Source organism: Halichoeres trimaculatus, unplaced genomic scaffold, assembly GCF_033239565.1.
Source record: "Halichoeres trimaculatus isolate MK-OKI-2021-1 unplaced genomic scaffold, fHalTri1.1 fHalTri1_scaffold_24, whole genome shotgun sequence".
In the NCBI taxonomy this organism is placed as follows: Eukaryota; Metazoa; Chordata; class Actinopteri; order Labriformes; family Labridae; genus Halichoeres; species Halichoeres trimaculatus.
The window spans coordinates 1361174-1388378 of NW_027437202.1; the positions used below are offsets into that span (position 1 = coordinate 1361174).

The 27205-nt window shown below is 42.3% G+C and overlaps 1 long non-coding RNA gene across 1 annotated transcript in view; it reads left to right on the forward strand.

Annotated features, from left to right (window-relative positions):
• Positions 1–6990: 6990 nt before the first annotated feature.
• The window catches only part of LOC141786195 (uncharacterized), a 137622-nt gene continuing 117407 nt past the window's right edge, over positions 6991–27205 (forward strand). The window contains exon 1 of the long non-coding RNA XR_012597641.1: positions 6991–7121. This is a non-coding gene — a long non-coding RNA (uncharacterized LOC141786195). The remainder of the gene's footprint in view (positions 7122–27205) is intronic.

Sequence of the window (27205 nt, forward strand, 5' to 3'; positions counted from 1 at the left end):
ACAGTCAGATGCATTGTGGGTAATGTATGTTTGAAATTTTGTGGAAGTGTAGTTGCATTTAGGGTTATGTAGTCAGTGTGTTGGAAGTACAACATTTCTGCTTTACGCAACAGTAAATACGATTAGCATGATGCTTCAAAGACTCCAGCTGTTGGCGGTCCAGCTGCATTGTGGGAAATGTAGTTCGGGAGCCAGAAAGTGTTTCAGATGTAACAACAGAAAGCTGAGGTGTGAGGAACACATTCTGCTGTGTGGCATCTTCAAATCATGACTCTGCGAGTTAAAGTGAGGAGAGAAAAAAAAGGGGAAGGAGGGAGAGAGAGCCCCACATGGGTTACACTTCTCCTTGGATCTCTGCCCCCCATTCACTGAAGGCCTTTGATTCCCTCCTTTGATCCTTGACTTTTAGAGTGGACAGCGTCTCATAAATACAGAAGAAGAAAACAGCAGGTGTGAATGCATAACTTACGGCCTCGGCCTCACCTCAATCATCTCTCCCTCGATCATTTTTTACACCTCCTGCCAACTCACACCGTCTCATTCCTCCTCCTCCTCCTCCTCCTCCTCTTCCTCTCTCTCATCCAGCTATCAGCCTGTGACGCAATCCTGTTGCCATGTCGTTGTCATTCAGCATGGCAGAATTAGCTCCCCGCTCTGCGCCTCGGTGTGTTTCCAGCGTGGCCGTGCGTGTGTTTTTATGCGAGTGCATCCGAGTGTAGCGCACTGTCGCCTCCCCCCCTCCTGCACGCACATGCACTTTGTGTTTGTGATTTGTAGTCGCTGCCGATGTGCAGTGTGTATGTGTGTGTGTGTCTAATTTATTTGCATGCCTGTGTCAGGCTGGCTCACCATAAGTCTCTGTCAAGGTTGCCTGACATTGGTGCGCACCAGCCCCGGCTGCTGAGTCAGACTCTCTGGTGAAGAGACTTCAAAGTGGGTGGAGGGGAGAGGAGAGGAAGACATATAAAGAATGGAGGGAGGAAAAAATAGCACCGCAAAACAACAGGGTGGGCCTCGACTATCAGCCGGTGTTTTGATTTCATCACCTTTTTTTCTCAGCATGGGAGACAGCCCTTCTAGCCTCCCGCGCTAATGAATTACACCCTGCCTCACTCCAGGTAGCAGAGATCTAGACAATGACTGACTGTGTGTGGTGAAGGGAGGCGCGAAGGGTGAGGCGGGGGGACGCAGAGATAGAAAAGGAGAGGATACAGTGGAAGTGAGCTAGCCGGAGCCTCATTACTCTCTCCTCCTGTGATCTCTCCCCCCGTCAAGGATGCTGAGTAGGGCTTTGTTGAGTCAGAGAGGAAGAGAGGGATGAAGAGTTGAGCGAGGGGATGATAAGGAAGAATCAAAAACAGACACTAGCAGCAGGCCTAGGATGGAGAGAGCAAACCTAGCCGCACTCAAACGAATAATTCGCCACCTCGTCTTTGTCTTTTTTTCTGTAGGAGAAATGGGAAGATAATCCGTTGCCCTGGCTTTTTGAGGATTGGCTTTGAAGGATGAGACAGACGGGGGCCTGTGCCAGAATAAGAGAAGCAAGAAATGTTTTGGGTGTTTGATGGCTCAGGAGGAGAAGCCTTCAAAAGGCGAGACAAGGCAGGGCAGCTGCTTAGCTTTGCTGGTATTTGCAGTATACAGGCTTACATGTGGATGCCAGCCACGTTTTGTCGAATCACGCCGGCTGAGTTTGATTATATATGTCTGCGTTAAAGGGATAGATTTCTCCATGAGCGCAGTATAGACGTTAAGGATTCTGCCCTCTCAGCAGGTTTTCCCCTCAGTAAAAAGAGAGACAGACTCCACGCTGGAGCCTTCAAAGCTTACAGTACTTGGCAGGGGTTGACTCCACTTTCCCAGACAGTTCCAGAGCTCGCCTTTCACTTCAGTTTGTTAGCTGGCGCCGTGGCAGCTCCGCCGTTTGGCTCGGGAGGCGCCCGCGGCCCTGTCCGAGCTTACTCCGCCTGTCTCTGCAAACGGCTCTCCTGTCAGCACCTTTCGATTGAGGTCCAGGACAGACTCCCGCGCTCGGGTTTTCTCGCCTGACAGGAGGCCTTGTTCTTGCTTGTCACGTCTGGGTGGCGTGTGGAGGAAGCTGCTGTGTCGTTCTGTGTTGAGATGCACAAGTGCTTGACATTAAAGAGGGGGTGTTCTTCTTTCCTGCATAGTAACGGTGGATGCTAGAGCTAAACGTGTGCAGATTTTCACGTTGTAAAAAAGAAAAAAAAAAAAAAAAAAAGAATCTGTCTGTTGACCAATCAAAAAGCCTGTACTAAAAATAGCGCATGACATCATCACATAAGGATTCCTGATTCATAACAGGTTGAAAGAGCAGGCCTCAAACACCAAGGTCCAGCCTTGACGGTCCTCCAGAGAGCTGGCCAATCAGATGAGAGGGGGCAGCCTTAAAGTGACAGTAGCTAAGATAATGTAAAAAAAAAAAAAAAAAAAAGAAAAATCATCACTGTGATGATATATTAGAACTTTTTTTTTTGAGCTGTAAATCATGTAAAGCTACTATCGCGGCTCCAGAAGGACGCAATTAATCCCCCTCTTTAAGTTTGAAAAAATACTTCAGAGTCTAGCTTACAGATGGATCAGTACACTAAATCCTCACATGCTTTCATTGCCAGTATACTCTAAATGTTACATGCTCACTCACATCCTTCCTCCTCCTCCTCCATCCATACTGGCTCGTTAGCAGGCCTGAAAGTGCAGTGCAGACTTATTGATGTTGTTTTTATGATTTCACATGTATTCAATTTTTAAGAGCTATCGGACTGCTACAGCTCGATACCACTCGGCGTGTGTAAAAGTGGCAAACTGCAGTTTTAAAACTGCAAATATTCATGGATGAGATCAATAAAAGCATCCAAATTCCCTCTAAGCTACTTTCCAAGTGAAAACTTCAACTCTCAGTGTCATGACGGGGAGCAACTTTAACCAGTGTCAGTGTGCGAGAGAAAACCGGGAAGAGAAGTTTCTCCACGCACAGAGGGAGAGAGGATTGTGTGGTCAGCATTATGGTTAATGTTAAAATGATTTCTACTGGAGGCTGTGCTGAATAATTTATGTGGTACATAAAGAGTCCGGACAAATCTGAAACAGTATGTTGTGGTTCTGACAAACCTGACAGTGAAAATAATCTTTTCTCTTTTTGTGTCAGATTTAAATGTGTTCTCATTTATTGCTGAATTCTTTTTTTATCATAATGAAATAAAAACAAATGAAACGTGAAATACTCACTTGTGACATATGTTTAGCAGTTGTATGGAGATGCTGTACCTCAAATAATCAACTTAGAGACAAGTTACAGCAACATCATGGGACAAGGAGTTTGTTGTCCAAGCAAATCAAGCTAAAAATCAATCCAAGAAATGGTAACAACATAAAAATAAATAAAAAATTAAAACAAACTTACAAAATGACTTAATAAATAAATAAATAAATACATACATAAATAGATACATGTATAGATAATTACAAAAATAAAATAAATGAATACAAAAATACAAAAACAAATGAATAAAGAACAAAACAAAACAAAAAAGCAAAAAACTAAACAGAAAAAACTAACAACTACAATGACAAAAACTGAAATAAAATTAGAAAACACAAAAATATACAGAAACGAACACGAAGAAAACAAACAACAACAACAACAACAACAAATAAACATAATAATATTATAAATAAACAAAAACAAAAAAACAACTGCAGCGATAACAACACCACCACACCAGCTTGGGTTGCTATTGGCTGCTTGGAATCAGGAAAATATTGAATTATTTGTAAAATCGTATTGTCATTAATTCTTTATTTATTTTATTATTTCTTTATTAAAATAGAATCAAAAACGCGTAAAGTTTGGTTCTTTTTTTTAACAATTATATTTATTTTTCAGGATTGAAAAAGAAAGTGTTTTTGTTATTTTATTGTGCCTTTTCATCCTCGTAGACGCAGACGACGGGGAGGCGGGGACATGGCGCCCTATGCTAATTCCTACTTGACGCCTGACGTAACTCTTAATACGTCATCATATCAGAAAGAGAGCAAATTAATTAGGTATAGCTCTCTCTATGCATATTTTTAAAAATACATAAAGCGTTTGTATTTCTATTACCTTAAAATAATTAAAAAAAAAAAACAAAAACAAAACTTATTGTAAATTCGTAAGCTTTTTTTTAGGAGTGAAACGGATCCCAGGTGCGCGTGGATGCGTCAATCAACGCCTGTACTCACAGATGTAAACAGACGGTAGCAGCGACGCATGTGGAAAATGCCAGTGACACAGGTATTCACTGTTATTTTTGGCAAAAAATACCGCTTAAAGAGCAAACAAAACATAAATTAAACGGATTTTATCGAATTTCTGCAGGTGAAGACTGGTGACGCAGCAAGGTGTTGGTACACGAAGACTGGCACGAGGCGCGCCTGTTAGCACACCGTGAGTATGCTATGTAGCTTCAACGCAGTTAATATTGTCTCCTTCCTGTAATGTTTGAGCGTGTGACGGACGTTATCCTCTGCAGTTATGTTCACAAAGCGTCGTCAGGTGACATTTGACGTCAGTGACGCAGGTATAGAGGAAGACAGGAGCAGCCAGACAAGAGCTGCAGAAAAGAATCACTTCTGTTTGTTTACTCTTGCGCAGTGCTGCTTAAATGCACCGTTGCTGTGTCATATGAACATGTTTTTATGTTCTCTTTAAATATTATTCTGATGCTTTTGTAATATTTACGTTCAGGTGGGGTTTTAGATCCCTCAGATTGTTAACTGTTGTCAGCACACATCTGTGACGTTTGCTCTGTGCTTGTTGTTTGAGCTCCCCGTTAATAACAGAGAGCATGAATCAGGAGGATTAGTTTTTGTTTTTAACCTTGATGATAGCTGCTTTTGACAGTGCAGCGGTGAAGTCAACACACTCTGGTTTCTGGATAGCTTTTCTGACTCAGGGAGAAAAAAAAATTGGATGTGGTTCCCCCCACTCCCCTCACTCGGGAAAGACGTGCTGACTCATGTGCCCTGGTGGGTGCAGAGTATTCAGGTTTCCCCTTCACACTCAAACACGAGCAGGATCATTTGGCTGATTACTCCCTCCTCTGCGCCTGAAGGCGTGCTAAATGGCACGTAGTTTGACAGCATGACTTTGGGTTTCAGCTGCATAATAAAAAACCTGCTTTTTTTTTCCAACCAGATCACTCAATATCAGCATGTTCAAAAGTGAAACTGCCTCAGCTTTGAGACTCTGCAGCACAGACACCTGTGATTTCACTCTCTCATTAACGTACTGTGAGCTCAGCCTGGAGCTCAACTCAATGTCAGAAGACCCATCAGTCAGAAGGCCCATTAGTCAGGAAATTAGTTTTGATTAAGGAATTTCAAATAAATGACAAAAAAATCTGATTCTGACCTCAAATTTTCTGACTAGCAGGTCTTCTGACTTATCATTGTTATAATTATCTGACTAAGAGGTCTTCTGATTTTCTGACTTAGAGGCCCTACGATTATCTGACCAGCAGACCTTCTGACTAATGGGACCTGTGATTTTCTAGATAACTGGCCCCCTGACTAACTGGCTTTCAGACTCAAGGGACCTCTGATTATTTGACTGACAGGCCTTCTGACTTAAAAGCCTTATGTATTTTTTTTTACTTACAGGCTTTCTGACTAACAGGCCTTCTGACCAACATGCTTTATGATTTTTTGATGAACAGGCATGCCAATTTTCTGACTTCAGGGCCTTCTGATATTTGGGCCAACAGGCCTTCTGGTTTCTAACCAGTGGGCCTTCTGTTTTGTTTTGGGTTTTTATTGTGACGGGCCTTTAAGCTTATGTGTCTTTGTACCAAAGGGCCTTCTGGTTTTCTGACTAATGGGCCGTCTGACTGACAAGCCTTCTGAATATTTTGACTAACAGGCCTTCTGGTTTTCTGACTAACAGACCTTCTGACTTACAAGCCTTATGGGTTTTTTTCACTTACAGGCTTTTTGACTAACTGGCCTTCTGATTTTCTGACCTAGAGGCCCTACAATTTTCTGGCTAGTAAGCCTTCTGACTAATGGCCGGTCTTAGAATCGGGCCTTCCAATTGTCTGACCAGCAGACCTTCTGACTAATGGGACCTGTGATTTTCTGGATAACCGGCCCCCTGACTATCTGGCCTTCAGACCCAAGGGCCCTCTGATTATTTGACCAACAGGCCTTCTGACTTACAAGCCTTATGTTTTGTTTTGTTTTTTACCTACAGGGCCCTCTGATTTTTGGGCTAACAGGTCGGCTGATTTTCTGAGTTTAGGGCCTTCTGAAATTCAGGCGAACAGGCCTTCTGGTTTCTGACCAGTGGGCCTTCTGTGTTTTTTTTTTTGTTTTGTTTTGTTTTTTTTTTTTTTTGTGACAGGCCTTCAAGCGTATGTGTCAAAGAGCATTCTGATTTTCTGACTAATGGGCCTTCTGACTGACAAGCCTTCTGAATATTTTGACTAACAGGCCTTCTGATTTTCTGACTAACAGACCTTCTGACTTACAAGCCTTATGTTTTGTTTTTTTTACTTACAGGCTTTCTGACTAACTGGCCTTTTGATTTTCTGACTAACAGACCTTCTGACTTACAAGCCTTATGTTTTTTTTTTTACTTACAGGCTTTCTGACCAGCAGACCTTCTGACCAACATGTTTTATGATTTTTTGATGAACAGGCCTGCCAATTTGCTGACTTCAGGGGCTTCTGATATTTGGGCTAACAGGCCTTCTGGTTTTCTGACCAGTGGGCCTTCTGTTTTTTTGGGGTTTTTTTGTGATGAGCCTTTAAGCTTATGTGTCTTTGTACCAAAGGGCCTTCTGGTTTTCTGACTAATGGGCCTTCTAACTACAGCGTGGATTCCACTCTGTCTTTGTTACTGACACACATAAGGTCACAAATCATGGCAGCCAAGTTTTCCATCTTAAACTCTACAGCTGCTGCTCTTTTCTCCTTCCTAAGACCGTGGAGCTGACTTCAGGAGACCTCCACCATCCCCAACAACACATCTATCTACCGTGGACACTTTCCAGTTCCTGGGATCCACTATCTCCTGGGATCTGAAGTGGACCTCCCACATGGACCCCATCAGGAAAAAGGTAGAGCAGAAGTTGTTCTTTCCTCACACCCTGACACACACTCTGTTTAAACTCCTCTCCTCTGCTCAGCGTCGCAGAGCTCTGTTCATCTAAACAAAAAGAAGTTACTTGGCAAGTGAGGGTTTTCTGGTCCTCCTCCTTGGAGGTGTAGGCCTGTTCCGATCACAACACTTACCAAATTTGCGCCTCTGCATTGTTCTGATTATGTTAGAGGTTGACTGTGTGTGGCTCTGCCAACCTAATTTGAAGTTATGAGTCATCATCTGAATGTGTAGGCTCTGATACCAGGATGGAAAGAGTCTGAAAACCAAATCAAACACTTCTTTTCCCCCCTGTTTGCAGCAGATTGAGTCTGCAGCTTTTCCCACTACCAAACTGCCTGTTTCCTTGGTTGCAAAATGTGCAAACAGGGTCTTCTTCCTTCCATTCAAACCCATATGGGATTAAAGTAAAAAGGATTCTCTCCTCTGACTATTCCACTAATCTCCTTAACAATGTGTTGCTCGCCTCTTTCTATGCAGCTGCTCAAATTCCACCAAGTCTGATGATTCAACCTCCAGACTCTTTTTCCTCTGCCTCTCCTTTTTGGCCCTGGGAATGTGTGCTTGTGTGTCCAACCTTGTCCTTTTGAGAAACAGACAGGTGACTCAACACCAGCGACTATGTTTTTTTTTTTTGAGTGGTTCTTAATAAAAGTATGACTCACGTTATTTGTGGTGGCTTTTGAGGTTAAACGTTGTGTAAGGCTGAGGAAATGCTTCTTTTTTATCACTCAGGTGTTTGTATTCAGATTTTAGAGGGAAGGTCATTCATGGGTAAACATGCAGAAGAGTCAGATTTGTACATTTTTATGAGGCATGTGAATTTAAGTGGTAGGCCTGAAGTTCTTTTTGGATCTGCTGTGAATTACCTGCTCTTGAGGGCCTAAAGGATGCAATGATAGATGTTTGTGTTGGCTTTTGCAATTAACAGAGCAATCTGCTGGTGTCTGGCTTTGACCTTTGGTATTTTCAGGAGGAATATTATTATTATTATTATTATCATTATTATTATTATTATTATTATTATTATTAATAATAATAATAATTCATTTATTTTGATGTGTTAACACACTGGACTTGAAATAGCAAAAAAAAAACAAGTTGAACAATAATAACACTTATGATAATAATAAAAAAATTAGAATAATAATAATAATAATAATAATAATAATAATAATAATAATAATAATAATAATAATAATAATAATCAAATGAATCATTGGAGGAAAACAAACAAACTTATTTATTTATTTTACTGTAGAATCCACAAACAGATGTATTGATTCTTTTGATTACTTAGTATTCAGATACAAATAGTTTATTTGAAAAAAGAAATACAATGTACAAATTTTTGCATTAAAACATAAAATCCATGCATTTTTGTACAGTTATTCACAAAACTGTCAGGTATCAAAACAAGATTTCAAAGAATAATTGTCATGATACGCCTCATTGGTCTCACACACATGCAAAAAACTACCCAACACACTAATGATGTAATCAGAACAAGCTAAAAATCACAAACCAATCAAAACTCACTTTGTGCATGCAGTTTCTCTCCTACCTCAGTAACTTACAAAACGTCCCCTCCTCCTAGCAACCAATTTTGTGATTGGCTGATGTGGTGCACTTTCCACCAATAGGAAAGGAGTCTCATGTTTCTCTGGTGTCTTTTTAACCTTACTAACCATCTCCAAAATTATTGAGGCATTATTTTTCTTTGACTGACCAACTCTTTTTTTATTGCTGAATCTGTCTCTGTGCAGGTGAGCTATATCGGATATAGAAATGTAAAATTAGAATCTGAAGATATCACCCTGCCTGATAGTTTTATACCTTTAAGAATCACCTTGTGGAGGTGGTTTTTGCTCTTGTGTCCTCTGGGTTGCGAGGCTGCAGTGGTTATTTTTTCACCACATCGTCTGAAATAGTTTGTCTGAAACTGGCTTGTTTTCCTTTCGTCTCCACATTCGATTAATTTTTAATAATTGTCATTGTTTTCTGCAAATATTCTTCCAAAAGTTATCCAATTAAAAGTGAACGACTCATAATTAAAGATATTAATCACAAAAGCATCCCGGGACAGAACGAAGCATAAATAAACCAACCAACGGCTGCTTTGTACTCCAGATACGTTCTTAGATCTTTCATTCTTCTGTTTATGGAGGCAGTGATTGATGCCCCTGGCTGTCATCTGTTTGAATGTGTAATCCAAACAGTAGAAGAACAATGTAGCACCATCATGATTGATTACAGGCCAAATCCCATCTGGATGAATGTAGCTTGTGCATTTATTATCTCGGCGCATTGGTAGACTTTGCTTTTACTGCACTGTTAAATACTTTTGCATATGTTAAGCATCATGTTTTGCACCATCAGGCTAGTTTCTGCTGCTTGATGAGCTTCTGAGTTTGGGTTTTGAAGTACCTACTCCTCGCGGGGAGGTATTGATTGTTTACAAAAAATACGGCATGGTTTGCCGGCAGCAACACCTCTGGAATCTTTAATTAGACGTCGAAACCTGGATTCTCGAGGAATGCTGCAGCCCTTTGAAGTCAACCCACTCCGGGATGTGGAAAAAATAAATAATGAAACATTAAGAGCAAAAAATGGAGTGCTTCTCCGAGGAATATGATACTTCAAGAGCACACATGCTTCTCACTCTCCCATGATCTGGGAAGCCACGGGGGACATGCTTAACAGTGTATAATTACTTCGACCCACAGCTGTGCAACACCGTCTGAAAGGTAAACTTAGCAGAAATTCCCAGTGAGAGGCCATCTTGCTTTTGTTCTGTGAAAACAGGGGGTGCTTTGATGGCGGGGACGCCGTCATCTCCGCTGCAGGTATCCTGTTTTAGAACCTCCTATCAATCACATGGAAGTGCATGAAAGCTTATCTTGAGGCGAAGCCGATGGGAATGTGTGTATCTGGCTAAGTATGAAATTAGTATAGAATAATTGGAGACAAAAATTCTTCCACCAGAGCACGCACGTCCATGCACATCATCTTTATTCTGCGGTGGAAGTGCGAAAATGAAGCATATGTCACTGCACAATCTCCAAGGAGCTTCTGCTTGGACCCCCACTGTTTGCCTGCAGAAGTCGTCCAAACCACCTTTGAATCTGGTAATGCTGCCTTCAGGCCAGCTTCATTTCCATTCCAAGCAGGGAACGTGAAGGAGAGCACTGTTGTTTGCTCTCACCTCCTACCCTCGCGGCCTCGCGGGGGCTCAATCCCTTGCCCCTGTGATCCAGTTTCTTGACTCAAAGCGTGTTCTTTAATGCCAAAAAACGCTCCAGAGGATTTCCTCATCCAGCGTTCGACATTCAGGTTGGCGTGCACGACAAACAAAACACTGTTGACTGTGTTCAATCTGAAGAGCGAGCAGCTGTTTTTCTCAGAAGTTCCTGACCTATGCAGGCCTTCTGCGTCACTGTGTTTGATCGCAAAAGCCACATGAATGCAAACACCACAACACAACAGAAGTTAGAACAGGTCAACTTTGGAGGTTCTTTAATGGACGGTTAATCCAACATACACAGAGAAGTTTTGGAAGTAAATAAAATGTTTTCCTTTTTAACTTCAGCTGAGATAAATGAAGCTTTGCCAGGATCTCACCTTGTGGCCTCTTTGGTGGGACTTATGTGTCTTTAATAATTACCTGTAATCTCAAGAATCAGTCATGCAATAACGTTAGCATAAAAGCTACATTTATCTTAGCTGAAGTTTAAAAAAAACAATGTTTGAGTCACTTTTACAGCTTTTAGAAAACCGCTTATGTTGACCTCTCTTAACTTCTGCATTCATGTTGTGGCTTGTGCAAACTGTCTGACACCTACTGGCCATTGTTGGGCAGTTTTTGTTGTGGTAAAGCTGTGAATTTAGGGTTGAGTATCTGGTGTGGTACTTTGTTTTAAAAAAAGAGTCATTTGCCCCAACGTGCTTATATTCTACTGTTGAGAAGGAGGCACTCGCTCTTGTCTTCGAATTTTTTAATTCTTATGTTAATTTTTAAATGTTTGAATGGCCTGGCCCAGCCTTACCTCTCTGAGCTACTTTACCCCTACTAACCCTTAATTGTTCTTAATATATTTCCATTTATGTGTGTCTATATATATTTTTTATTTTACCTACCTGTACAGCACTTTGTTCACAGCTGTGGTTGTTTTAAACTGAATAAGTTGGTTGGTTTGTTTTCCAAGGTATATTTAGAGGTATATGTTGGGTCTGTGCTGTGAGGTCAGGTACATAAAATCTTTTTCCTCCTCATAGGTTTTCTGATTTCTTACCAGTATGTTTTATTGCTGGTTTATGTTGTTTTAGTTTGGGTTGAAGACCTCTGGTAGTCCATCGTTGTGCTGTAGTTGAAGGAAAGGTGCTGGTGCAATGGCCCATTGCGCAACTTGGCCAGCACCTTTCCGCTTAGGTTCCCTTTGACATCTGGCTCTTTTTGTTTGATCAAGTTTGGGATTAATGAGCTTTTGTTTATTAAGTCTTTAAGTTAAAGAGGCTGTAACACTGAGGTTTGATTGTAGAACAGATTGTCTTCGTCCTGGTTTCCTGCCTTTGACGTCAGACACTTGATTGTTAAATCTTTTCTTTCTTAATTGTTTGGGGAGAATATTGATACACTTTAACTGCTACTGCTGGGCATACTTTTAGAAACTGGTTTGTATTGGACTTTTATTCCATCCCAATTTGCAACCCTTCTCTTTCTCACCCACTCCCTCCTTCCCCTCAAGCCATCCCACTAAAAATCCGACCAGGTCTCACCTCTAACTTCCCCCAAATTGCTCCTTACCTTCCTCCTGGCAGCCTGGGTCTGATTGTATCACATTCAAAACTCTAAATCTGCCCTGCACTTCCAGGACATCCACACCCCTGTGGTCCTATTTTTTTTTCCTCCCCCTTCCACCAGCGCATCCACTGCCACTCCTAGACACTTAACACAACCTCTCTCTGTGCTGACCTGTCCAACGAGCCAATCAGTCTTGACCCGCTGTCTCCTCTGGGCTTTTCTGGCGGTGGACTGATCCTCGAGGCTTCAGTCGGCGGAGTCACTCACTTTTCAAGAAGGTCTTCACATCAGCTTCTCCTCACCATATCACTTTCCCACTCCACTTTCCACACTGTAATTGCTCTCGAAAGCATCTTCTCTTTGCCTCCTTAGCTCATTACAGTTCATTTCCTGCCACTTCTCTCTCAGATTGTAATGGTTGTAGGAGGATTCTTGAGATATTAAGGCTGGGAGCCTTTTGCTAGCTTATTAATGTATTTATCATTTCAGGAGAGTAAGAACATCATTTATATCAGTGAATTCAAAAATCAGTGTAAAGTTGTTTTAATTCTGATTGGTTCGTCTACCTTGACCCAAAGTTGTGGGTGTTTTATTGATATCTGAAAACCTGCCATGTTATTCTAGAACTGACTCGAACCAATTTCCAGTTTCTGCCCTGAAAGATTTGCTGAGAAACTCCTTTCATTTTCTATGACTGTGCAATCCTGATGACAGCTGCTGCAATACACCCCGAGCCATTTAACAGGTGCCAAGGTTTGGTGCAAAGTTCTAAATCAATATCAAGTAATAATATAAGAAAAGGGGAAAACCCAACATGAATTTACATCTCAGTGCCCTGGCAGGTCTTGGCAGCATTTTTCTTTTAGCTTAAACCTTGAAATGAAGCGTGTGAAGTTGCATTAATTTCCAAGGCGGTTGCATCATAATTCCGTCAAAGAAAATCTGCAGGTGAAAAAAAAATAAGGTGAGAACAAGTCACTTCAGGGTTCGCTCTTGAACTAGATGTATTGAAAATTGGCAATGGTTGTATTGAATCATGCAGTCACATTTGAGCAACACAGGGCGGTGGCAAAGCATGAAAGGGTTGGACGTGCTGGACAGAGAGTAGAAAGGATGTGTAGTCAGTGTTTGTGTGATACATACAGTCTCTGACAAAACTCCTATTGCTTAAGGACATGTTGGCTTCAGATGGCAAAAAACTACAAACTGATCAATATTGAATGACCAAAACACACCAGTTTAAACTTTGCATAGTGTGATCTTGAAAAGTTTCTAAGTAGAGTTTTAAAATGCAACAAGAAGAAATGGGAGTGAGACACAAATAAATTGAGTTGGCAAACAACATTTAAAGCTAAATTGTCTCCAAAATAGAAATCAAACATTGAAAAAAGATGTCCCTCTCCATCGATCTCTAAGAGTGATTTAGATCAGGGGAACATCAGGATGGTCCAAAGAGTGAGCTGATTCCTGTGGAAGAAGTCCAGAAACCCAGTCATTCCCACACAGACCAGGGCCCTCAGTCATGAAGGAGGCCCCCTGCAACATCTCCACAGAACCAGCCGCCGTTTGACGCCCCTGACCAACCTGAAGCTCCATTGGTCCATTGAAGGATCGTCTCCAGTGGGATCTCCTCGTCATGTCAGTAACGTTGAAGCCATCAGGACGTCAAGGTTTAATTTTTTCTCCTCAGAGAATCAAACTTTCTTCACCTTTCAGTGTCCCATGTTGCCAAGTTTGTGTCGTTGAAGGAGATGAGGCCTTTGAAGGCGTTTCTCTCTCAGATGGCGTCTGATGGTTATTGGGCTGCAGTCGGCTCCAGTAACGGCCTTCATTTGGGTCCAGGATCGTCCTTTGTCGGATCCTTTTCTCAGGGCTGGTAAAATGGTTTTAGGTCTATCTCTTGACTGTTTTGTTCCGTAACTCTCAGGATCTTTGAAGAAATCCAATATGGTTCTCTTACTGCATCCAGCTTTGGCAGTGATGGCGCGTTGTGAAAGACCTTGCTGATGCAACTCTACAATCTCTCCATGGTCAATTGTTCAACTGATAATTTTTTTGACGATACAAATTTCTTATTTCATAATATGTACAGTGCAGATACATTACAATGCAATATTTTAGTGCCTAAAAGAGGAGCTACCTCAGTGATGAGGAGGTGGTTGGGCTGACCACCACCCTTAGCTGAAACACACAGCTGAATACAACCAGGCTATGAAGACACTTGAGGAGGACATGAAAGCTACATTATTATTGGTGGAATTTTTTGCCTCTATGGTCGAACTGAACGTCTGAACCCTATATCAGCATTACCCCTAATTCACACATAGAGCGTGAGCGCCGCACAGCACAGTTCCGTGGATTTTGGGCGGATGTGGAGGAATCCCATCCATGACAACGTACTTTCATGGCGATTAGTTAGTATGTTAAACACATCTGGCCCTCCCCAAACTTCAGCTCCTTCAGTCCATGCCTTCTCCTTTCTGTTGGTGTCCTTATAGAGAGAATGTGTTGTGCCGTATAGAATTATGAAGTTTTTCACCTGCAAGATTAACTTTTCCACATCCAAAACGTCAGATTTGCTCTGGATCTGACTTACTTACTATGTCAACATTTCAAGCATGTGTGTAGTAGTAAATGAATAGAATAGAATAGAATAGAATAGAACTTTTTTGTCATTGTAACAAGTACAACGAAATTGAAGTCACAGCAGCAATCAAGAAAACAAAAGCAAGAAAGTGTATAGAAAGTGCAAAAAGGTCCATAAGAAAATAGATGATGACAGCTTGTTAACCATTGTCCAGTCAGCCAGTCTCCACCTCCACAGGGTCCAGGACTGAGCTTCTTCAGCAGTCTGTTCAGTCTCTGTCTCCTGGATCCTGTCTGCTCACAGCAGGTGAAGCTCTTCCAATATGGCGTGTTAGCTCCTTTAGCCATGTCTGTGAATAGCATGATGCTACTCTGCCCTGTGGTATTCCCTCTGTTGCTGGGTTAGCACAGCTAGCTCATCCATCTTATTGGAGATAGATCTTACATTCCCAATAACAATGGATGGAAGGACAGGTCCATGTCATACTTCTTAGCTCACACCTGAGAACCAGCACGTCATCCTCACCTCCTTCTCCTCACCTTGTGTGAAGACATCAGGCCTTGCACCAGTTAGCATTGACATGCTACAGGCTGCTACAGGCTGCTAACAGCTAAGTGCACATGTAAACAATGTAGCCTTGGTTACATGTAGGATCTCCAGACAAACACAGGAGAAAAAAGTAGTAAAAATATCACTGAAGTCACAAAAAGTTTGGTGTCCACGACCAACAAATGAGCCATTCAAAGTAATGATCCACTTCAAATACAAAGATTATGAAAAAGAGATGGAAAAATTACAAGAAATGGAAAAAGAAGAGAGAGCTGCTGCAAAAGGCAGCCATAGTCAACAGGGCGGCGCCTAGCAAATGCTTGCAAAAGTGGCGTCCATACTGTGTGTGCAATAAAAATGCTGTTATTCAGAAGCAGCAACCACTAATAATAAGTTGTTTTTTTTCCTATATCGTCATAAATGTTGTTATTGCAAATTTCCTTAAAATATTGTGATATAATTTTGGGGCTTTATCGCCCACCCCTAGTTGCTACCTTGAATAGTTCCCCATAGACGAAGCAGTGTCTCTTTGCATCAAGCTTAATGGACCCTCTTTCCTACTCATCCTTATTCTCCTTCCCTAATTAACACAGAAGTCTCATTGCGTGCATGTGCTGCATTTTCTTTATTTTCTCCAACCACCAAACTGCATCCATCGAAGCGCCATCAATGTAGGGTAACACAGGGACACATCGTCCACAGCCATCATCGCCGCCCGCCACTTGGTGACTACAACAAGAACAATTCAATTACTATAATGGGAGGAGGGATTGCGTCCAAGCTGTACTCCAGCATCAGTTTGAGGATAGTTCGAGTGCATTGTCTTTACATCCCTACCCCTCTACATCTCTAAATTTCTCATTACCAACTTCTTTGGAGAGCATCATTAGCGAAAAGGCCGAACAGACATTAAAGAATACTTATTTGAATAGAAAAAGTCATTTATTTTCCAATATGTTATTAATTGCTTTCATATTCTGCGAGCCAGTGGGACTGTAGATCAATGTTGCGTAGCAGAAAGCTTACAGGGACTAATTTGGGGTGCATTCAGGCTTGTTGCAGAATTAAATGATTTGCTGGTTTCTTTGGATTGCTCTAAGTTGCTTCAACTCCTGGAATATTTAACTTCGATTAAGCAGAACAGAAATAATCGGCCCATTGTTCATTGTTTCTCCCACCCAGACGGATTTGATTTGGCGGGCTGGGGGGTGCAGAGTCAAACGCTAATGTGAGGCATTGTTACAGAAACCAGAGAGGACAAAAATAAAAAGAATTAAAAAAAGAAAAAGTCTGGATCTTTGGGAGTAGTGTTTGAAAAAACACAACTGCTCAACAATATCTCAGCGCCAATAGAAGCTCACAAAATGTGCTCGGGGGGGTATCAAACGGATGAGGCTGCGTTTAATTTTCTTTGAGGTGGCCCTGGCATTAAAGTGTGGCTTGTGGTGATAAGCGGCGGAGAGCTGAAGCACATCATTCCAGTTATGTAAACCATTGGAGGGATACAGTGGGCATTCTCCTACACACTCTGAGTGTGTGTGTGAGCTCTGCAGGTGCTGTATATTAAAGCAATTTCTTTCCTTTCCTGAAACTTTATTACGTTACTTTCTCTTAAAGCTTAATATTTCTTAAGTGGTGTTTCCAAAAGAAATCAAATAAAACAGCAGTTGGTGTATTTATGATTCTTTTTGGGCTTTTTCACGGCAAATAAAAGCAGGAGGATTCATACCTCCAAAAAAAGCCCACAGGCAAGGCCCTTAACCCGGCGTTCACCGCGGTAAAAGCTCTGTCACAGCTCCACTTACCGCATCCAGGCTTGCCTACACCGCTGCTTGACCTTGATACTGTATAGTAACTAAGCCCTCCCAGAAGTCTGTTTTGTCAGTCACTAGTCATCCTCATCTCCATCCTTAATCTAGAGTAGCAGTTATTCCCCAAATCCCATCACAGCCCTCAACCAGAAGCCGCCAGCTCGCAACACTGAGTCAAAAAGGAGACGAGATATCTTCTGACAATGGGAGAAAAAGCAGGAGGAGGCCGGGTGCCAGTTGAAAGCTGTCAAGCAGCCATCAGACACAGTTCACATCAAATGTGTGTCCACGTTTTTCGACAGGCACGTTCCCGCCACAGTATCACTCCTCTAGCATTACCATAACGACGGAGAGGCTCGGCTCGCGTTGGTTTGTGTTTGAAGCAGAGTGTGACAGATGTGATGTCTTCGTTGTCCCACTTACCCATTAAACGCCATTAGCTGTATTCAAAGTTCCCTCAATTAAAGCATCCCTGGCTGTTTCAGGGAGCTGCAGGAGTGGCTAATAGCACTGGAGGATGATTATAAGGAGATGTTTAATTGTGTTACCTTAAATGCATAATGATGTGTTATTAATTTTCGGAGCAATTTCACAAACTTCTGAACCATATCGGGAGCGTGGAGGCGTAAAAATGGGTCAGCAGAAAGTGATGTGCTGGAGCATGAAGATTAATCAGGAGTTACATTTTAATAAGGCGCTACGTGTTGCTGTTATTTATTGAATCATGAGGAGGTTTCTGAACTCTTCCGCTCCCTAACCTTTAGACTTTCACTCACTAGTGCCCCCCCGTGAGTCAACTAATACAAAATACATATTAAATTGCCCTTTTGGGAGCCAAAACAACACACCAAGGTGCCTGTTTTGTTGGCAAAAGCGCCCTCTTAGGATTCTTGGGATCCAAAATGCATGCCTAAGTGCCCCCTTGGGAACCAAATCCCAAATAAACAGCACTCTTGGAAACCAAAACGCTTGCTAAAATGTTCCTTTAGAATCCAAAATGTGTACCCCTGGGAGCCAAAACCCTGCTAGAGTGTCCTCTTGGGAGCCAAAATGCACGCTAAAGTGCCCAATAAGGAGCCAAAACATGCGCCACAGTGCCCTATTAGGATTCAAGTTGTGCTAAAATGTTCTTTTGGGAGCGAAAATGCACTAGATCTTCCTCTTTGCAGCCAAAACATGCGTTAAAATGTGCTTTCTGGGTTCAAAATGCATGCCAAAGGCCCACTAGGAGCCAAAATCCAGATAGTGTGCCCTATTGGGGGCAAAGGCGCAGCTGAAGTATCTTCTTGGAAGCAAAAAGATTCCCTAAATTGTCTCCTTTAGAGCCCAAATGCATGCTATAGTGCCCTCATGGTAGCCAAAACATGCACTAAAGCCCTCTGGGGAGCCAAATCCCAGTAAAAATGCCCTCTTGGGAGCCAAGGGCTGCTAAAGACCCCTCATTCGACCAAAACCACGTGCTAGAGTGCCCTCTTAGGAGCTGAATCACACACTTAAGTGCCCTGTTGGAAGCCAAAATACATGCTAAAGTGCCCATTGGGAGCCAAAATATGTATTACAGTGCCCTAATGGGTGTCAGGTTGCTATAAATTATCCTCTTGTGAGCTGAAACTGCACTAGAGTGCCCTCTTTGAAACCAAAACATGCGCTAAAGTTTCCTCTTAGGATACAAAACACATCCCAAAGTACCCCTTTGGAACCACAACACAGATAAACAGCACTCTTGAGAGACGAAACGCATCAGAAGTGTGCATTTGTGAAGCTAAAACACGTGCTAGAATGTCCTTTCTTGATCCAAAATAAATGCCTAAGTGCCCCCTGGGAGCCCAAACCCAGGAAATGTGCACTCTTGGGAGTCAAAACAAGCCTTTAAGTTCCCTTTTATAAGACAACACCCCGCTAGAGTGTCCTCTTGGGAGCCAAAATACATGCTACTGTGTCCATTTGGGAGCCAAAACATGTGCTTTAGTGGCCTATTGGGAGTCAAGGTGCACTGAAATATCTTCTTGGGATCTAAAACTGCACTTGAGTGTCCTCTTTGGAGCCAACACATGTGCTAAAGTGCCTTTTTTAGGAGCCAAAACTCAATTTAAGTTTCCTTTAGGGAGCCAAAATGTCTCATGAAGTGCATTTTTTTGTTTACAAGAAAACAAACTTAGCCGCTCTGTTGGCTTGTTAAAACATGATAAACATATCTGAAGTTCCCTTGAGAACACCTGAAGCTTAGTTCCCTACTTAGTGGTGAGAACATGCTGTATGTGCCTTTTTTCCCTTTTGCCCTCGCCCTTCATAAGTCTGAGCACACCGCTGCTGTAACTTATTTAGTGTACACCACAGATTCCCAGACAGACTGTAGTCCTCACTGTGTGTTAAGTAAGGCCTGCAGTCATTTTTTCTCCACCCTGATAAAGGTCAAGACTTCGATTCTCTCCAGGAGCCATTAAGTAAATCAACACCAATCCTGCGTCCAGTGCATCATCCGTGATGCAGACTGCAGTGAACGTGGCTCTTTAGTCAACAGCATTGGAAATTATGTAGCGTGATGGATTAGAACGTTGGAGGCTCTGCTCGGGGTGATCATATCTGGTCCTTGCCTCTTGTGGAGCCGGTATCTCCCCTACATGGTGCACAAGGAATTTCAACTAGGATGGATTTTCATGTATTTCCTTTATTTTTTTCCATTCAAAGCATCCAAGAGGTTGGAACACACACACACACACACTCACACACACACACACACACAGCTTTTACAGGCCGAGTATCTGAGGCTGTGAGTTGATGAGCAACTCGAGGCAGAGGACCGGCTGTATTTAATTGGTTTGTGCGACTTCCCGAGCTTAAACCTGGAGATTAATTAAAAATGAAAGAATGTGATGTGAAAGAGCAAGGAGAGGGGAAAAAAACAAAACAGCTCCTCTGAGTTTGGCATCCGTAATCCCAAGATATGAACCATTATATTTTCTTATCCGCTAAGAGTGGCAAGGCCACCCGTATTCACTCTGTTTCCAATAACTCGCACATGACCTTTGACTCCAAGAGAGTCCACTGGAAGTCTATGAAATATTAATAATGCTTGTTAGTGTAAGTCTTGGTTGTATTTCCTTGGTTGTTTCATGCGATAGCTGCTACAGACCATATGGATTTAATACATCACTACTGTAATGAGTGCGTTGCATAAGCGGAGTTGACCCCAGAGGCAAGAGGCGAGTGTTTGTCCCTCTGTTCTGTTTTTACCGCGCGTTTCGACCTCAAATGGAAATATTCCTGCATAACACGGTGTGTCATTGTTTACTGAGGTGGAGGGGAGGTATGATTGAGTCACATTCTGCTTAGCCAGTGTAGCATGGCGTGAAAAAGAGTAGAAGACACGGGTGAAATTGAGTTTCAGTGCTGTGAGATACATCTTATTCCTCATTGCTGTTTGGTTTTCTGGATGGTGTTCAGGTTTTTCTTGTTGTATGTGGCAAGTTTAACCTGTATTAGTGGTTTTTGGATGGGATTTTGGGCCCATGTGGTGAATTCCACTATAGAGTCATGTCTGTTAGGGCCCTAGCAACTCCCTCTGAATCTTTTAAAAGTATTCTGAGCTGTGGTTGTTGTAACTCCCTATATTCTTTGTTGATCTTTTTGCATACCCAGTCGCTCACATAGTGGTGAAACTTCATGTTTTAAAGACTCAGCCTTTCCGAAGTGCCTTTTTTATGATAAGTAAATCAAACTGGTTGAAAGTTGGTTGTTTTTTAACATTACACAATTTTTTCATTGTTTCGTTGCTGGCAACGAACCTGAAATAGTCTATTCTGTTGATAAAAGAGGTACATTTCTTAGAATTCACAGTTTCAACATCTAGTATGTTGTCTATGCACTTCCCAGGTTGATCAAATAAGGAAACCTTCAAGGAAGAGTGTATTTTAAATTCAATAAATAACAGACAACTAAGTGGAAATTGTTGCAAATGAGGAGAAGATATTGAAGTGTTTTTTTAACTGATTTAATACACCTCTGTGTGGATATCATTAGATACAAAATGTACATCAAGACAGTTCTCGATTTCTTGTTGGCCGTTGCATGGCCTCATCAATTGCGCCAATGAGCTTTTGCCTTGAATCTTTGTTTCACACATGATATCTTTAACATTACCCATTAGAAAGAAGTCCAGGGGAGTGGGGCCATCTCTACCAACCCAACTATCTGGAAATGTTTGATTTGTGGTGGTGCACCATCTGGAGAATGATGGTTGGTTGAAGGTCATCTTGTTGTGGTGCCACACATTCAGCGCAAAGGTCAAGGTATCAACATTTGCAGTAATTGATGTCTTGTAGAAGAAGAATGGAGCCATGATTGGGTTGCACATGATCCTACACCACACAGTCATCTTTGGACAACTTGTTGCAGTTCCCTGGTCACATGGGAGTGTTCTGACAACCAGATTCTCACAATATGTGGGTTCAGTTTCCCTGAAGCATGAAAGGTTGCCTCATTACCACAATCACAAGTAGTGTTGATAATGGTGGCTGTGACTGACTGCCAGAAGTACGGATGGACTTAGTAGGAGAATGTTCTTGGTTGTCCTGTCCTCCTTTTATCCAACTCTTTCACCATCTCTATAAATTTCTCATGCCGTGAATTGACGGACATGACGGGAGATATCTTCCATACTGAGCCCTTTATTTTTACTCTTCCTAGCTAATTTTGTTTCAATAAACCATGACACATGTTGAGCCTTTTCATTTTTAAAGGTTCAATTACTGGTTCATCTTTTATCAATAGGATACCTGAAATACACAGTGTGATAAAAACTCTGGTTAGGATCTCTCATCAGTTGGCTTTGTTGTGTAGTTTTGAATTGTAAATAGACTTTATTGACTCCTTGTGCGTCTAACGGTTGTTAGTAGAGTTGTTGACGCACTCGTCTGTGGCCCTTGCGACCTTGTAGCTGAGACTTGCTGTTTTTCTCCATATGTGCGTGATAAACCTTTACAACACAACTTCTCATTAAGATTGTTTTGCTGCTCATCCATTATCTTTTTTTTTACTCAATTATTTCTATTCCATACGATTCCATACGCGTTAACATGTAATTTGAAGTTTCACCGTGCATGACATAAAGCTGTCAGAAGTACTCTGGGAAATTAATTACTCGATCAAAACGTGATGATGGAAGCTCATTAATTTCTGAAAAGCAAAACTCCGACTGATTAATTGAGATGGAGATGGAGGGCTAAAAAAAGTACCTTTAAAAGCAAGATAATGATCTTTGTGTCATTATTTTTTCACATCTTTAGTCTCTGGGATTGTGCTGTGTCTTCCAAACCAAACCTCCTGGCTTTATTTCTCTCCTCTTTCATTCTCCCCAAGTTTTTGTCCCATTTCTCATCCCTCCTTCCCCCTGCTCCTCATCCATTTATTGGTTTCCTTCAACCACCAAGCACCAAACAGATGGGGTGACTGTGACAGCGACACACTGCTCAGGCAGCTGCGCGAGTGTGTAGACAAGAGGTAATGAATAATCAGCCACCAGCCTCCAACTGCTTCATATTAATAGCGAGGTGTTCTAATTACAATTCCGCTACTTGTTGGGTCTGTGCGACCAAATGTGAGTGTGAAGGATAATGGGAAAAGCAAAGTTACTCCAGCACCAGGGGTGAAGATATTTTTATTCTTGGAAAACATTCAGACTTCTGCTGGATTTATTAACCTTGGCCCAGATGTGTAATCTGGGTGATTGGGATCCAAATTTGGAAATCCTGTTTTTTGCCACCCTGGATCAGCTTTTCAAAATAAAGCAGATTTAAAACCTGCAGGATGTTCTAAGTAACATTTTTCAGTCATGAATAATTCGTTAAAACAACTCCATGGTGCAGCAGCAGAACAGTTTGGGATTTGGCGTCACCACTGGTGCTAAAATTTCAAACAAACTGCTCACACCAGCATCCAACTTTGCCAATTACACCCTTACTGGTCTCCACGGTGGCCCCCAGCGTCTTCATCTTTGTTGTTTTTGGCACCAGTCTACTTGACTCCGCTCAGCCTCGGGTCCAAATGCACACAGCAGTCGTCGTTTTGGAAAAAAAAAAAAAAACAACCTTGATGTGGCGTGTCTCAGAAGAGTTTTATTGCCTTCTCCCACTTGCACTGCGGCTCTGCTCGGCAACAATAACAAACTGGATGCTGCTGCGTATTGCTCACACTCCTACCTGGTGGAGCAGAGGAAAGCCAAGCAATTCTGGGCCCGAGTGTTTGATGATGCAGCCATGTGTCACCGCGGTCTGGTTTGTCCGAGGGTGAGTGAGAAAGAAACATTAACAAACAACGGTGACTCGGCTGGTTGAGGGGGGGGGGGGTGCTCTCAGGGTGCTGATACAAATAGAGTGAAGACAAGGCTTTGATTTATAGATTTCAACTCCCTTCAACCAAGCTCCAAACGAACAGATGCCCCCTATGCTGGAAGTCACAGCATTAAAACCACTCCTGATGATGTCATAAGGGGACACTTCCCCGCGATGGCACATTAAGAGTGAATTATTGACCCACTCCCGCTGCACCCAGAATGGCTTTTATGTGAATGTGGGGCTTCCAGCTGTGTATCAGAATACGTGCCTGCTCACCAGAGAGACCCCCACGTCTGCCGTCAGGGTCGGAGCAGTTGTTCCATTATTCACTGTCTGTGAAGCAGCTCCGGGGTTTTTTTGTCTCTGGTTGATATCAACACCACGTTCTGTTCCAGCGCTCTTCAGCTTGAGGAAGGGAGGGGTTTCCATGCATGGTTACGTTGAGATCAGAGTTGTAAGCTGCCCAGTTTCCCTCTATTCAAATTCAGATCAGGTTATTAAAATGATCCCTGTATGTCTCCTCTTGGAGGTCATTGTTTAATAAGTGTAACCCCTCGCTGAAAAGTTCTCCACCCTGCTTGAGCTCGCCCTCAACTTTCGATGACGTCCCGAACGCTCCTTGAATGAATGAGCATCATCACGGCGCCGTCAAAGACTCTGCAAGGGTATGAGGAAAGGTGCTCTTGAGAAGGAAGCAGGCCTCAGCGGAGCGCGTCTTTGTGACAGGAAGGAGGTGGATGAAGGGGTGAAGTGTACTGAAAACACCATGCATATGGATGTTACAGTAGAGCCAGATGGGGGCCCAGGCACTGACATTGTCAGGGTAGCGAACACCTGTGCTCTGGCTCTCCAGGCCCCGCTGGTTTGTGATCAAAGTGCCTTGTCTGCATTTTTGATGAACATGGGCGTCAGGCGCTGACAGTGTGCTGGATGACACGGCATGACAAGTGCACTTAAGAACACAGCCTGGGGGGGATTTACGGACTGGGAGCTGTGGTTGAATTATAAAGTGGGGTTGTTGTAAACATGTAATTGATGTGCGGCGCTCGCTGCTTCGGTGCCATCTCAATAAGCTTGAGAGAAAGTGTCTGAAAAGTCCTGATGGGGAAGAGTTCATGCAGCGGTGAGCATGCAGTGTGCTAGATAAATTTTAGAGTGAACCACTGTTGCTGTTTCTGGAGATCCAGAGGAAATCAGCAACTATTAAGGAGCCAATTAAAAACTGAGGCAGCCAATGAGGTCATGGGTGGGTCACTTTCAAACTCCAGAGGGTCAACAACAAACAACAACAAAACAACAAAAATATACCCTCTTTTCTTCTTCTTCTTCTTCTTCTTCTTCTTCTTCTTCTTCTACTGTTAAAACAACAACCGCCCCCTCTCTTCTTCTCTGCCTGGCTTCCAGGTAGATTTCAGGACCGGCAGCCAGGCTCCTGTTGAAAACCATATTTGCCATTGTCCCCCAAAATCTGCATTAGACAAACATGGGCGTCAAAAAAAAATTCTTTTTCTAATTTAATTTAATAGAAAACAAAAGTTTTATGGGGATTATTGTTCAGTTATGTTAAGATACCGTAATTCCCAGACTATTGGGCGCACCTGAATATAAGCTGCATGTTGTAACACAGAAAGAGGTCAGCCTCGATGCATTTTACCCCAAAATCTAAGTATTATAAACCAAGGCTGAAACCTGCTTCTTTTTTTATCACTGAAACAATATTAGCACATGTCTGCAGGCTAAAGAGAAATGCTGAATTATCACAATCTTAAAAAACAATGTCCAAAATATTAATATGTGTTTAAAACAAAGTGCCCCACATGAAAATGAAATAGTTTTTTTTTTTTTTTCCTGTGGATTTGAGGTAAACTCCTGTGAGCTGTGGTGTGACCGTGCACTTTCTCCTCTTCCTGTGTTTCTCCTCCTCACCACGGGCTGCTCTGTTTGTCTCTCCCTTAGGCAATCATAGGAGATCATTCTCACTTAATGAGTATAACCTAAAGAACGCCCCCTGGAGGCCATAAAAAAATCTATAAATCAGCCACAGGGTTCAACGCATGAGGAAAAAGTAGCATCCTATGTCTGGAAATTGCTCTGTTATTACAACCATTTAGGTTAGCATGAAGTTTAAACAACTCCTTAGAGAAGACATGACAAGCTTTATTGTGATGTTAGGAGTATTACGGTACTGCATAGGAATCCATGTGCAACAACATACCTATAATTGATGCAAGCTGTTACCATTTTCTCATTACCGTAACTCTTCAGATATTGGGGCAAGAAAAAAATAAAGGGTCTCCTAAAAGAAGAGAAAACAAACACGAGAATTTTTCTCATACAGCAGTTTTTCTCGTCTTGATTGATCCCCCATTGGAAACAAATACTCTGATTTACACCTGTCAATGCTGACTGGTGCAGACCCAGCTTTTGCTTTCTATAGCAGGTGACACATATTGGGCTCTGTGGGCCTCCCAATCCCCTAAAGCCTCATTTCCCCACATGGCCCAATCTAATAACAGATCCATACATTGTCTCCAGTAATGGACAGGACTCTAACCTTTTATCTCTATTGAGAAACCTGTCATCTCACGACGAGGCAAATGAGGACGCACCCCAGACACAGATGCGGCTTATTTCCCTGAAGAGACGGAGCGGGCTGTCCTCTCCTCCTCGTATTCTTTTCTTAAACACACAGCTGGGAGGGCGAGGTGAATAAGGAGCTGAGAGGGAGAAAAAAGAGGCCGGAACTTCTAATAGGCTTTTAGATGTGCGGGGACATTTCGTTCCAGAGGCCGAGGTCGTTTATATCCATCCGTCTTTCTCTGCCTCTCTGGAGGGTGATGCTCACTCTGCTTCCCTTGCACACAGGTGCCCTGGCAGATCTGTGGATTCAAACAGGTGACCTTACAGGAAACATTTATACTCGAGCTGTCCCAATTTTACACACCCTGGGATCCTTTGTAAAGAAAAAGAAAGCGCTCTTCTTCTTCTGCTTTTATTTTTTACAGAAAACTTTTGACATCCTGTTAAACCGACAGGGTACCAAATAGAAATCCCTACAGTGTAATGAAAGACAAGCATCTGCTGATTAAATTGTACAACATCCTTTGCTATCTTGTGGAAAACTATTGATTTCCTTTGCTGCAGATGAGACAAAGACAACTGTGTGACTGGAATAACACAACAGAGAAGGAGAGATAGAGACAAAAAGGCATCATCAGGAGGAATTGATGCTGGACGGCGGTTAAAGACCAAAACAGGGCTTGGTTTCTCCTCTTCGCCTCCAGTTTCTGTGTATTTACTGAGAATCTTTAGCCTACAAACAAATCGATTCAACTCCCCGCCAAGTGACAAGAAGATTTGCTCTCCGTCAAAAACTATTGCACATTTTTAATCCCATGTTTCCCGCGCAACATTTTGCCTAAAAATCACCTTGATGACGGTAATAACAAACACTTTCAGAATAATCACACACAATTATTCTCCAAGGACGGCTCGAGCTGAAATATTCAGGTAATAACAGCCTCAGCCTCGCATGATTATATTCCATTCCTGGTCTGAATACATTCAAATGGCAATCATTGGTAGCCTGCAGTCATTCAGTGGATTAATTTATATCGTCTGTACTCATTCATTATGTAATATCGTAGATAAAAGTTTGAATGTAATTGCACAGAGGAGGAGTTAATTATCTATTTTTGGGTTGGGGGAAGTTATCAGATTGGAAAGTTTTTTCTTTAAAGGAATGAAGCATGAACATTACCCAGAGATATCTATACATAGCTTACAGCACTGCAAAAGCTGAGTACATATATTTAAATACATGCTCCTTTCAGTTATCTCCTTCAACTTTTGCAAAAGTGTTTGGAAAAAGTTTTATTTGATTTCCAGGAAGGGGAGTTTGATCCACCAGGGTCCAAATGACAATAATTACAGATAGCTGGGAGACGACAGGAAACATGGTGT